The sequence below is a fragment of the Castor canadensis genome, chromosome 9 (genome assembly GCF_047511655.1).
Source record: "Castor canadensis chromosome 9, mCasCan1.hap1v2, whole genome shotgun sequence".
Lineage (NCBI taxonomy): Eukaryota > Metazoa > Chordata > Mammalia > Rodentia > Castoridae > Castor > Castor canadensis.
The window spans coordinates 102,453,296-102,466,909 of record NC_133394.1 but is presented as its reverse complement, the minus strand read 5'-3'; the positions used below and the strand labels follow the sequence as shown (position 1 = coordinate 102,466,909).

Genomic DNA, 13,614 nt, shown 5'->3' with positions numbered 1-13,614 from the left:
TGTTTACTGATTTGTGTATATTTAATAAAGTGGTAGTAAAAATAGCATGCTATTGTTATAATAGCAAACAGACCAAATTAACAAAGTAGAGAGCTAGAAGTAAATTGGTACAGCTATATCCAACTGATTTTCAAGAAGAGTACTAAGACCACACATTTGGGAAATTAGAGCTTTTTAATAAATTGTGTTGAGAAAATTGCATATGCACATATGCACAATAATGAAATGATGCACCTTTTATTTACCAGTTATAAAAATCAACTAAAATGAGTTAAAGACTTCAGTGTAACACCTCATAATACTACCAAAGGAAAACATAAGGAAGTGACTTGAAGACATTGGAATTACAAAGATTTTTTTGGGAAATGAAACAAAAATAGACAAATGGGATTATATTAAATTATGTGTAAAACTTCAAAACAAAGGAAACAATTAAAAGATTGATGGGACAAACTCGAGGATGGTAGAAAACCCTTTCCAGCTATTCATGTGATGGAGGGTTAAAAATCAGAATACATAAGGAACTCCAAAAATTCAATAGCAAAAAGAACAAATAACCCTTTCTAAAATAGGCAATAGAGGAAATCCAAGTTGGCTAACAGGGTACAAAAGCAGAAAGCCTAAGCTCCATGAATAAACACAGAAACAAGCAACCTCCCAAAGCAGGGCAGTTAGCAGATCACAGGACTGATCTCCTGAACCAGAGGATAGCATTCAAAACCAAACAGCCCCAACTTGCTGGGGGAGGAACTGACCAAACAACTGCAACTGAAGGATAACACAGCTGTCCTCTTGGGAAACCACCCTGAATGATCTGGCAAACCTACCTCACCTCATAATTTCAGTTAAACTGGTGGAGAGAAGAACAAAACACTACTCACAAGCCAGTCACCTGGTGAGACCATGTCAGAGCTTCTGCTTATATGCCAATACCAGGACTGCATGCCGGAGGAATACTCCAGAACTAAAACTAAGAATGAAATTCTATTGTTCCGTAAGCTGGTGTTTTTTTACTGTGTTTGTTTGTTTGTTGGTTGGTTGGTTATATTATTATGGGTTTTTATTTTTATTTTTATTCCTATTTTCTTTCTTCTTTCTGTATTATCAACATCACAATCACAATATTCTCATCCCTACTCTCAACCCCTTCACTCTCCCTCCATCTCCTATGCTACAATCCATTGTTCTCTTCCCAGCTACTCTTTCTGCTCCTTCTCATCCACTATCTCCCCCAGCCTTCACCTCCCCCTCCCATCCTCCATCAACCTGTCATTAGATTACCCCTTGCTCCTACACACCACTTGCAGACCAATCTACTGTACCAACTTTATACAACCCCAACCTCCTGCAATCCCTGACATAAGCACCCTACACTAGGACACATAAATATACTCAAATACACACAAGAGCCACAAAACCCAGCAGCCCCCAGGTCACTTCCCCCAATCACCCCACTTCCTGCCTCCCCTTTTAGTGCCACCCTAACTAATTTCCCAAATTTCTATAGCTAGCCTAACAAAAGGTAACCACACAACTCCTAATATTTATAGATAATACCACCAAGAGGCCTCCTATATAATATAAAAACAACTGCAGGGCATTGAACCTGTGAATTAGTTATTGCTAATTACACATCCAGGCCAGGGACAGAAAAACACACCAACCTAGCTAACAACAAAGACAGTCACAGCATAAAAATTAAATCAAGGGAAAGAAAACAGGCAACTAAAACTACCAACTAGCCTATTAAAAACATGGTTGCACAGCACCAAGTGGAGTGATGGGAAGAAGAAGAAGAGTAGGAAACCACTCCCTCAAAAAAAAATTCAATACAGAATTCAGAGGGAAATGAAGAAAATGGATACCCAGTTCTTGACCCCAACAAATCAGTGATAAATGACGCTAAGGAACCCAGCAATGCCCACAAAAACACCTTCAAAGAAGAAATCTTGCAAGAAATCACTGAGAATTTCTTGGAGAAGATACCAGACATGGTTAACCAAAATGTTCAGGATGTACTCAGGAAATTTCAAGATGCCAAAAATAAAGACCATGAGAAGAAACAGAAACAAATAAATGAAGTCATAGGTGCCCTAAACAAACACCAAAGTGAAACACAGAACACTATGAATAGAGAGATAAATGAATTAAAGATAAAAACAGTAAATATTAAAGAGGAAGTGACCCATGACATGGAAAACCTCAAAAAAAGAATAAAACAAAACTTAAAACAGAGTGAAAGGCCACTTCAGCAGACTAGAACAAATGAAGACAAAATCTTGGAACTTGAAGATAAAATAGAAAATAAAGAAAAAAATTGAAGAAATCTTTGTCAAACAACTCAAGAGATGTGAAGGAAATATGCAAGAACTCAACAAATCTATCAAAAGACCAAACCTGAGAATCACAGATATTGGAGAAGGAGAAAATGTCCAAGCAAAAGGAATTCTTAATATACTTAATAACATAATAACAGAACACTTCCCAAATTTCAAGAAAGTTTTGCCTATTCAGGTACAGGAAGCCTTCAGGACACCAAACAGACTTGGACAAATAGAACTTGCCAATGGCATATTAACATTAAAACAACAAACACAGAAAAGAGAAAGAGAATACTGAAGGCTGTAAGAGAGAAAAAACAAATAACATATGAAGGTAAATCAAAATCACAGCAGATTTCTCAAAGGAAACAATAGAAGCACAAAGGGCATGAAGAGAGGTATTTCAGGAACTGAATGAAAATAACTTCAACCCTAGGATACTCTACCCTGCAAAACTTATTCAAAACAGATGGAGCAATAAAAATCTTCCACGATAAGCAGAAAGTAAAACAATATATGACCACCAAACCACCACTACATAAGATTCTCCAAGGAATTCTGCACATAGAAGATGGAAGCAGACAAAATCACAAGACGACTGGCAGTATTAAACCACAAGAGAAGAAATGACAAGGAATCAGAGAGTAGCACTGATTCAGCTGCACACAATGAAACTCTTAAACAACAAAAACAACTACATGGCAGGAATCACCACATACCTATCAATATTAACACTGAATGTGAACAGACTCCACTTCTCCATCAAAAGACACCATTTGGCAAACTGGATTAAAAAGGAAGTTTCAATTATCTGTTGTTTACAGGAAACCCATCTCATTGACAGAAACAAACACTGGGTTAAGGTAAAATGATGGAAAAGATTTAGCAAAACAGGCAAGAGTAGCAATACTTATATCAGACAAAGTAGAGTTAAAACTTACATAGATCAAATGAGATAAAGAAGGATACTTCATATTAATAAAAGGGGAAATACACCAGAAGCAAATAACAATTTTCAACCTATACACACCCAATGTCAGTGCACCAAATTCCATCAAACATATACAAAAGGACTTAAAAGCACATGTAGACTCTAACACAGTGATAGTGGGAGATTTTAATAACCCCCTATCACCAATACATAGGTCATCCAAACAAAAAAACAATAAATTACAAAACTAAATCATACCCTAGATCAAATGAATCTGACTGATGTCTATAGAATACTTCATCCAACATCCACAAAATACACATTCTTCTCAGCAGTTCATGGAACTTTCTCCAAACTGATCATATATTAGGGAAAAAACAAGCCTCAGCAAATACAAGAAAATAGAAATATTCCCCTGCATTCTATCTGGTCACAATGCATTTAAACTAGAACTCAGCAACAACAACAAAAAAAGTAGAAAATATATAAACAATTAGAAGCTGAATAACACATTGCTCAATGATCAGTGGGTCAGATATGAAATAAAAGAGGAACTTAAAAAGTTTCCTGAGAGTTATTAGAAATGAAAACACCACCTACCAGAACCTACAGGACACAGCAAAGGCAATCCTAAGAGGAAAGTTTGAGTGGATATATTAAAGGGACAGAAAGATCTCAAATAAATGACCTAATACTACTTCTCAAACTCCTCAAAAAACAAGAACAAGCATAACCCCAAACAAGTAGAAAGAGAAAAATAATAATAATAAGGGCCAAAATCAGTGAACTAGAGAAAAACAAAATTAAACAAAGAATCAATGAAACAAAAAGCTGGTTCTTTGAAAAAATAAACATGATTGACAAACCCCTAACTAATATGAGTAAAATGAGGAGGGAAAAGACCCAAATCAGTAAAATCATAAATGCAAAAAAGAGCTAACAACAAATACCACAGATATCCAGGGAATGATCAGAGACTACTTTGAGAACCTATATTCTTGAAGAAATGGACAAATTTCTAGAAACTTATGACCATCCAAAACTGATCCAAGAGGCTATTAACCACCTGTATAGATCTATAACATGAAATGAAATTAAAGCAGCAATAAAGAGTCTCCCAAAAATGAAAAGTCCAGGACAGATTCGCTATCAGACCTTTAAAGAAGAACTAATACCAACTCACCTTAAACTGTTCAGTGAAATAGAAAGGGAAGGAACATTGGCTAATTCATTTCATGAAGCCAGCATTACACTCATCCCAAAACCAGAGAAAGACACCTCCAAAAAAAGAGAACTATAGGCCATCTCCTTAATGTACACTGATGTAAAATTCCTCAATAAAATAATAGCAAACTGAATCTAACAACATATCAGAAAGATCATGCACCATGAACAAATTGGCTTCATCCCAGGGATGCAGGAGTGGTACAACATACACAAATCAATAAATGTAACATAGCACATTAATAGACGTAAAGACAAAAACCACTTGATCATCTCAATAGATGCAGAAAAAGTCTTTGATGATAAGACTCAACACCACTTCATGGTACACTCTTTAAGAAATCTAGGAATAGAAGGAATGTACCTCAACATTGTAAAGGCTATATATGACAAACCTACAGCCAACATCATACTTAATGGAGAAAAACTGAAACCATTTTGCCTAAAATCAGGAACCAGACAAGGGTGCCCACTCTCCCCACTGCTATTCAACGTATTCCTTGAATTCCTAGCCAGAGCAATAAGGTAAGAAAATGTAATAAAAGAAATGCAAATAAGTAAAGAAATTTTCAAAATATTCCTATTTGCTGAGAGGATCTTGTTTCTTAAAGACTCAAAAAACTCTGCCCCAAAACTGTTAGACACCATAAACAGGTTCAGCAATGTAGAAAGATAGCAAATCAACTTACAAAAATCAGTAGCCTTTCTGTACACCAACAATGAACAAATTGAGAAAGAATGTAGGAAAACAATTCCATTTAAAATAGCCTTAAAAAAAATCAAATACCTAGGAGTAAACTTAACAAAGGATGTGAATGACCTTTTCAAGGAGAACTACAAACCCCTGGAAAAAAAAGTAGAGGAAGACTACAGAGGGGGAAAGATATTCTGTGCTCATGGATTGGCAGAATCAGCATAGTAAAACTGGCTATAGTGCCAAAAGCAATCTACATGTTCAGCACAATTCCCATCAAAATCCTAATGACATTCATCACAGAGATTTAAAAGTCTACCCTAAAGTTCACTTGGAAATAAAAGAGATTGCTAATAACCAAGCCAATAACTCAGTGAAAAGAGCAATGCTGGAGGTAATACCACACCCGACTTCAAATTATACTACAGAGCCATAGTAATAATCTGTTTGTACTGGCACAAAAGCAGATATGAAGTCCAGTGGAACAGAATAGAGAACCCGGATATGAATCCACATAGCTATGCTTACCTTATTTTTGACAAAGTCACCAAAAACATAAGATGGAGCATAGACAGCCTCTTCAACAAATGTTGCTTGGAAAAGTGGTTATCTGCCTGTAGAAAACTAGATCCGGGTTTATCACCCTGTGCTAGTATCAACTCAAAATGGATCAAGGACCTTAATATCAGACCCAAAACTCTGAAGTTAGTACAGGAAAGAACAGGGAATACTCTGGAAGCAATAGGTATTGAGGGCTTCCTCAATCGAATTCCAGCAGCCCAGAAACTAAGAGAAAGAATGTACAACTGGGACTACATGAAATTAAAAAGGTTCTGCACAATGAAAGAAATTTTCTCTAAACTGAAGAGACCACCCACAGAGTGGGAAAAATATTTGCTGGTATACATGAGACAAAGGACTGATAACAAGAATATACAGGGAGCTCAAAAAACTAAGCTCCCCAAAAATCAATGACCCAAAAGAGGAGTGGGCAACTGAACTAAACAGAACTTTCTCAAAGGAAGAAATCCATATGGCCAAAAAATCACATGAAAAAATGCTCACCGGCACTGGCCATAAAGGAAATGCAAATCAAAACCACACTAAGATTCCACCTCACTCCAGTTAGAATAGCTATCATCAAATACACCACCAACAGAAAATGTTGCCAAGGCTGTGGGGAAATGTACACTGCTAGTAGGAATGTAAGCTGGTATAACCACTTTGGTAAATAATATGGAAGCTTCTTAAAAATTAAACATAGATCTGCTATGTGGTCCAGCAATACCACTCCTAGGGATATACCCAAAGAACTGTGACCCAGGTTATTCCAGAGGCAACTGTACATCCATGTTTATTACAGCACTATTTGCCGTAGCTAAGTTATAGAAATAGACAAGATGCTCCTCTACCAATGAATGGATTAAGACTATGTGGTAATTTATACACAATGAAATTTACTCAGCCACAAAGAAGAATGAAAATTTACCATTCACAAGTAAATGGATGGAACTGGAGAACATCATCTTAAGCCAAGTTAGCCAGGTTCAGAAGGCCAATTCTCCCTCACATCCAGGTTATAGACCTAAAACAAATGCAGTAATATTGTTGGATATGGGTCACACACAAAGGGGAGAATGCATACAGGAGGAATAGGGAAAGGGAAGGAAACCTAAATCTTGAAAATATTTGATGTGCCCATTGTAGAGGGGCAAATATAGTAATCATACATTAGAAGAGGCCACCATGGAAAGGTAACCTGGAAGTAAATGGTATAGATGAACCAATTTGGGTTTTAATATACATATCTATGGAAGCAATGCTAGGAATCTTTCTGTATATCTATCTTTATCTCAAGTTAGCAAAAATGCTGTATCTTTCTTATTATCTCTTATGTTTTCTTTTCAATAAAATTGGAGAAAAGGGCAGATCAGGTTTTGCCTGGCAGTGAGGGGGGTGGGGGAAGGAGGAGGAGAAGGCAGGGTGGAGAGATGGTCCAAACAATGTATACACATATGAATAAATGTATAAACAACTAACAAAAAAGAAAATGAGCAATAGTCCTAAACAGACATTTCTCAAAAGAAGAACATACAAATGGATGTTAGGCATATGAAAAGTTCAGCATTACTAAATCACCAGGTAATGCAAATCAAATCCACAGTGAGGTATTAGCTTACTTCAGTAAGTATGGCTTGTACCAAAATGACTAAGTATGACACATACTGGTGAGATGTTTCGAAAATAGAACACTTGCACACTGTTGATCAGAATGTAAATTAGTGTGTCCATCATGGAAAAAGAGTATAGTAATTCCTCAGAAAATTTAAAATAGAACTAACTTTTAATAGTGATTTAGCTTAGTACTAGACCACTGGTATCCAGGAGGATCCCGTATCTATCTCCAGCACTGAAAACAAAATAGAACAACCCTATGATGTAACCGTCTCACTACTGTGTGCATATGCAGAAGATGAAATCAGTTCAAGAGACATCTTCATTCCCATGTTCATTACAACCTAATCCCATCGTAGTGAAGAAGTGGAAACAAAGTGTCCATGAGCTGATGAACAAATAAATGCAATATGTACAGTATATTATTAACCCATAAAACTATAAGGGAAAACTCAAACTGGTTGACCAAAAAATTGTCAATAGATGAAATGGTTTAAAATAAATGTTTGAAACTTAAAGGATTTATCTAGATGAAAGGCCCATTTCTTATTTCATGAGTGTATTTTCTCTGATTGCCATATTTTTATCAGTTCCCAGTTAATTTCCCACAATGTTCTTTTTTTTGGGTCAATCTCTGTACCATAAATGAACCCTTCTCTGTTTTAGTTTTTTCCATATTGTTTTAGAAATATGTATACATATATATATTATACATATAATTATATATTTTGAATTATAATGCTACAAATATAATTTTAAATATAAATATATATTAATAATAAATCCTTATAAGTAACATATTATACTGTATATATAATAATATGTAAATTTTCAAATCATAATTGTATAAATTATATATATATGTGCACACATTTTTCAAAGCATATACTGTGTTAGTTACCAGAATACTTTGTTCTTCAGCAGTGTATTTAGTAGCATCCATTGTTGGTCTTCAGTGAATGATAGCATTATAGTCAACATTATGCAAGAAACAAGAATTGTAACGTGTAGCATTTAATTCATAAAGACTGATACTCAATACCTGATATTCCTATGTGAAATATTCCTAAGAACTTTTGGGAAAGAAGAATAACAACATTCCCAAAGTTGGGAAAACCACCATGCACTGTAAAGAAAGGAAAGATTAACAACATGAACATACTCAGCATGTCTCTAGCCAGCTTCGTGGTTATTAATTTTCTTTGTATTGCTTCCTTCCTACCTCTAAGTAATGAGACCCACATGACTCCTTCATTCACTTTTCTAGTCCATCTTCAGTTTATTAAATAATAGAAACTTTATTGTATATGCTTTAGATAATCTTGTTTGAAGGCTTCTTTCTATATAGGTGAGCAAACCCAAATTTGAGAAGTAAAGAAATGAGACTAAGAAAATTTAATGTTAGAGCAGGCCTGTAGTCCCAAGGTCTCAAATTTGTGTGTTTCCTTTTCTCATTGCTTCTCTAAAACAGTAATAATTTGACAATAAGAAGATTCTCCCATATCAGTAACAAAACAAGAGTTTTCTGGGGTATACTCTTCCCTGGTGTTTTCATTTAATAGGGGACATTGCTTTTTGTCTGATTACTCCCAGGATCCCAGTGCCTTGTCCAATCATGGGGACAAATCAAAGAAGAAAAATAGAAGGTCATCTTTGGGTCACTGCTATTCAGTTTGCTGTGCCAAGCTGAAAATCAAGGCCATTAAATATGAAAATCCATTCATTGTCCCAAGCCTGATTGTATCCTGTCTTTCAGATCAGTCTCACTATAGTCATAGCAACCTTAATAGGCGGATGTGCATTGGACCACATCACTTGTGATGTCTTTAACTGAGAAAAGTTTTGTTGAAAATATGTGTGATTAATGCCTTCAACTATTATCTCTAATTGAACAGACATGAAAGGGGGCCACTTTGTCAGCCAAGATAAGCTGATTGCATGGCTATTAATGGCATATTCAGCCCTGGCTGAATTAATCTATTATTGCCTCTTGTCTTTGGTAACCATAACATGTTGTTGGAAGGCTGTGCAAATTTGAGTAACTGTTTGAAACACAGCTCCAGTAATCCTCTAGACATGGATGTAAAAGAAGCAGGAAAAGCTATTTAGTGCACAATTGAATGTGGTGTGGTGTTTGCATTAGTATTAAGCAGTGGCTCTTTATTTTAATGTGTTTATATCAGGGTGATGTATCACCTTAGCATTGTTAGGTATTCAGTAAGATCCAGAGAATCCTCTATCCATAATAGAACTAAACAGAAGATCAATAAGGAGATACAAACCCTATGTGTTTGCAAGGGGTGGGGGCGGGGGAACATACAGAGAAAAAAAGAAAGAAATTATTCAAAGCAAAAAATACTTTATCAAAATGGCATGGAAGTCACTGAGGAATTCAGCCTGTTGATGGAATGAGGTGTTTATAGTGATGCTAGAAACAAAAAATGAACTGAGAGGAAAGTTGCAAGCTTGTTTTCAAATCTATTGTCATGTGAATAAATGATACCCAATTTATTTTTGACTCAACACAGAACTTTTAAGAAAAATGAAAATTCCATTCAGTATGAAATTGCATTTGAAAGCTATAAATCAGTCAAAACCATTTTCCTTTGTACAATTAACACTTAAATAATTAGTACTGCTATTTCTGAGCCATCTTCCCGTACAATCTACATTGTGTGGTTAGGCATCTGCAAACATGACTTCTGTTGTAGTTTCATGATAAAGTACTTCCATATCATTAACAAATACTTTATTGGAGATATGCAGCTGTCATCAAAATCTTTGCAATTCATGTAGAATATGGCTTGTTGGCAATAGATATATTGAAGAACAAATCTCTACTGACTGACCTCTATTCATTCTAGAGGAATGGCCACTCTGGCAACACCAAATGGGGGAGAATTTAGATTTGTATCAGGTGAAGAAAGAAGGATTTGTATGGAAATTCAAAATGAAGTGTGTGTAAAACACACACAAAAAATAACATTGAATATAATATTTAGTATAAGTACTAGCATATTCTATTTTACATCTCAATGGGTTATTTAAATAATTTGTTACACAAAGAATGATACTTATGAATCCCTGGGTTGAGTAGTAGGAAAATTATGTATCATCAAATTAATATAGAAAAATAACATATAGCAAATTCAAATTGCAAAATAATTGATATAATTACTAAACAAATTCATATACATCATTTTTACATCAAATATGTTTTTTCATGCATTGTTAACCTCTAATTGGCTATTCATTTATAAAATAACAGGATCAAATCTGAACATCACATATGTGAATATACATTCTAGCACAATTAAAGGGCTATGATTATATAATAACATATAAAAATATAATAAATATAAGATGGCTGGAAAAAAATCTTTTTAAATTTAAAAAATAGTACTCTAGAGACACTTGTACACTCATGTTTATTGCGGCACTATTCACAATAGCCAAGTTATGGAAACAGCCAAGATGCCCCACCACTGATGAATGGATTAAGAAAATGTGCTATCTATACACAATGGAATTTTATGCGGCCATGAAGAAGAACGAAATCTTATCATTTGCTGGTAAATGGATGGAATTGGAGAACATCATTTTGAGTGAGGTCAGCCTGGCCCAAAAGACCAAAAATTGTATGTTCTCCCTCATATGTGGACATTAGATCAAGGGCAAACACAACAATGGGATTGGACTTTGAGCACATGATAAAAGCTTTAGCACACAAGGGAGGGGTGAGGATAGGTAAGACACCTAAAAAACTAGCTAGCATTTGTTGCCCTTAACGCAGAGAAACTAAAGCAGATACCTTAAAAGCAACTGAGGCCAATAGGAAAAGGGGACCAGGAACCAGAGAAAAGGTTAGATAAAAGAGAATTAACCTAGAAGGTAACACCCACGCACAGGAAATCAATGTGAGTCAATGCCCTGTATAGCTATCCTTATGTCAACCATCAAAAATACTTGTTCCTTCCTATTATTGCTTATATTCTCTCCTCAACAAAATTAGAGATAAGGGCAAAATAGTTTCTGCTGGGTATTGAGGGGGCAGGGGGGAGAAATGACCCAAGCCTTGTACGCACATATGAATAATAAAACAATAAAAATAATTAATTAATTAATTAATTAAAAATATGTTTTATTTAACGCCTTCCCTTCCCCTTTCTCTTTCCTTTCCACCTCTCTAATAGTTGCCCTCTATTTCCATGACTTATTTTTGTTTTTGTTTTTGTTCCTTCTCCTAACTTCCACAATTGAAAGAAAAACGTGATGCTTGTCTTTGTGAGACTGGCTTATTTCACTCAATTTTATGACCTCCACACTATCCATTGTTTAACAAATTATATAATTTATTTTTTCTTAATAGCTGAGTAAAGCTCTGTTCTGTACATATGCTGCCACATTTTCTTCATCCATTCTCCCATTGTTAGGTATCTATGCTGATTCATAATTTGGCTATTGTGAATAATGCCATGATAAACATGAATATACAGCTATCTCCATTAATAAGCTGACTTTGATTGTTTGGGATATATAGCCAGAAGTGGAATGTCTAGAGATAATTTTTGAGTGCAAGATGTTCAACATAAATTTCAAATTTTTAAATTAAAATATTTTCAGATTTATCTATAAAAATTTCAAATTTTTGTATGTAAAAAAGATACATCAAAAAACTTACACTACATAAAAGCCTGGATGAAATATGTACAATATAGAATAAAATTTTAACAATATACATAAATGTAACATTAAGTAAAAAGGATACTGAATTTCATAAAACATTCAAATTTCTCATGTAAATTTTGCCATAAGATACAGACAGCATGTATAAGCAGAACCGAAATAATGATACTATTTTGCCCCCAAAAGAATGGCAAAATTTTAGTTAATTAAATCTATTTTCAAAAAGGGCATGAAGATTAGATTATTTTTATCCTCCTAGTGCCAAATAAATTGACACAGGCATTGGAAAACAATATTTGGGCATCTATACTCACAGTCTAAATGAATATTTTCAAAGACATATAAATTCAACATAAGAAATGTATCCCACAGAAATAAAACCCCATTTATTCCTTAAAATGGCCTACAGATATGTCCATAGCAACATTGTTTATAAATATGAACAATTGTAAATGGTTTAAGCTCTCTAAATAAGGGAAGCTGTATTGCATTTTTTGCTTTTTTCTATTTTAGTAGTTGATCAAATAATTTTAATATGCATTTTACCTTCATTTCAAATGAAAATTGACACTATTCAATTTAATTTTCCATCTATACAGCTATATTCCCCCCTTATTTGTGCTATTTCTGGCATGTATATGTTACATCTACACATGTACTAAATTCAACATTTCAGGGTCATAATTCTTGCATTAAACAATCATATGTCTCCTGCAAGAATTAAGAGAAAAATATATACATTCACATTATACACATATAATTGAACATAGTTACTTTTCGTTCATGTTTATACCTATGATTACTATTTAAATTGTTCCACATTACATTTCATGCATCGTTATTACTTTCTGGTGTCATTTTCCTTAGCCTTTGGGAGGTTTTTTTGTGTATTTCTTATTGCAGAAGTTCATGACCAGTTTAGATATGATAGTTTTGAGCTCTGTAGCTGTTATCCAACCTATTACATGTATCAGTGATCGTATAAAATTTGGATTATATATAAAACTTGTGATATTGACTCACAAGAGAAATTATCAATGACAAATATGACTTTCTCATTTAAGTCTTAATTGGTTTAGAAAACTGTCCCTTTTACTCTTCAGAAAAGGGACAAATATCCTAAACATGTAGAGTTTCCTAGACATGAATGTTATGAGTTTATTGTCAGTTTGTTATTTGCAAGTCATTTTTGTAATATTGCATATGCGTGAAGAAGGATTTCTTTTTAATTGTCATCGTATTTCAGATGCACAGTGAGAAGCCCATTAACCATGACCTTGTCAGGGAAGGAAGCAGGAAAGAACAGTTAGAATGATTAAAACTTTCTTTGGAAGTACACAGTTGGTATGGAGACCAGATTTTTCTAGATTATTAACAGCAAGTTTCTTAATGTTTTTTCTTTATTTTAAAATACATTCTAATGGAAAAACATGCCAAAGCTTCCTTTAAAATGTCTAGTACTTTATTATTGATAATATTAGAAAACAAATTGCATAAAATTATAGCAAAAACTCCCCAACATATCAATTTTTTAAAAATTATATTTGGTTATCTATTGCTACAACACCAGTCACTAGAAACAA

At 34.3% G+C, this 13,614-nt stretch overlaps 1 long non-coding RNA gene across 3 annotated transcripts in view; it reads right to left on the bottom strand.

Moving 5' to 3' along the window:
- LOC141410971 (uncharacterized) overlaps window positions 1–13,614 on the bottom strand; it is a 212,099-nt gene that overhangs the window by 109,934 nt on the left and 88,551 nt on the right. Inside the window, exon 3 of one of the 3 annotated variants that reach the window (XR_012435799.1) lies at window positions 6,660–6,755. The exons of the other annotated variants lie outside the window; for them this stretch is intronic. This is a non-coding gene — a long non-coding RNA (uncharacterized lncRNA). The remainder of the gene's footprint in view (window positions 1–6,659; window positions 6,756–13,614) is intronic. 3 annotated transcript variants of the gene reach the window in all.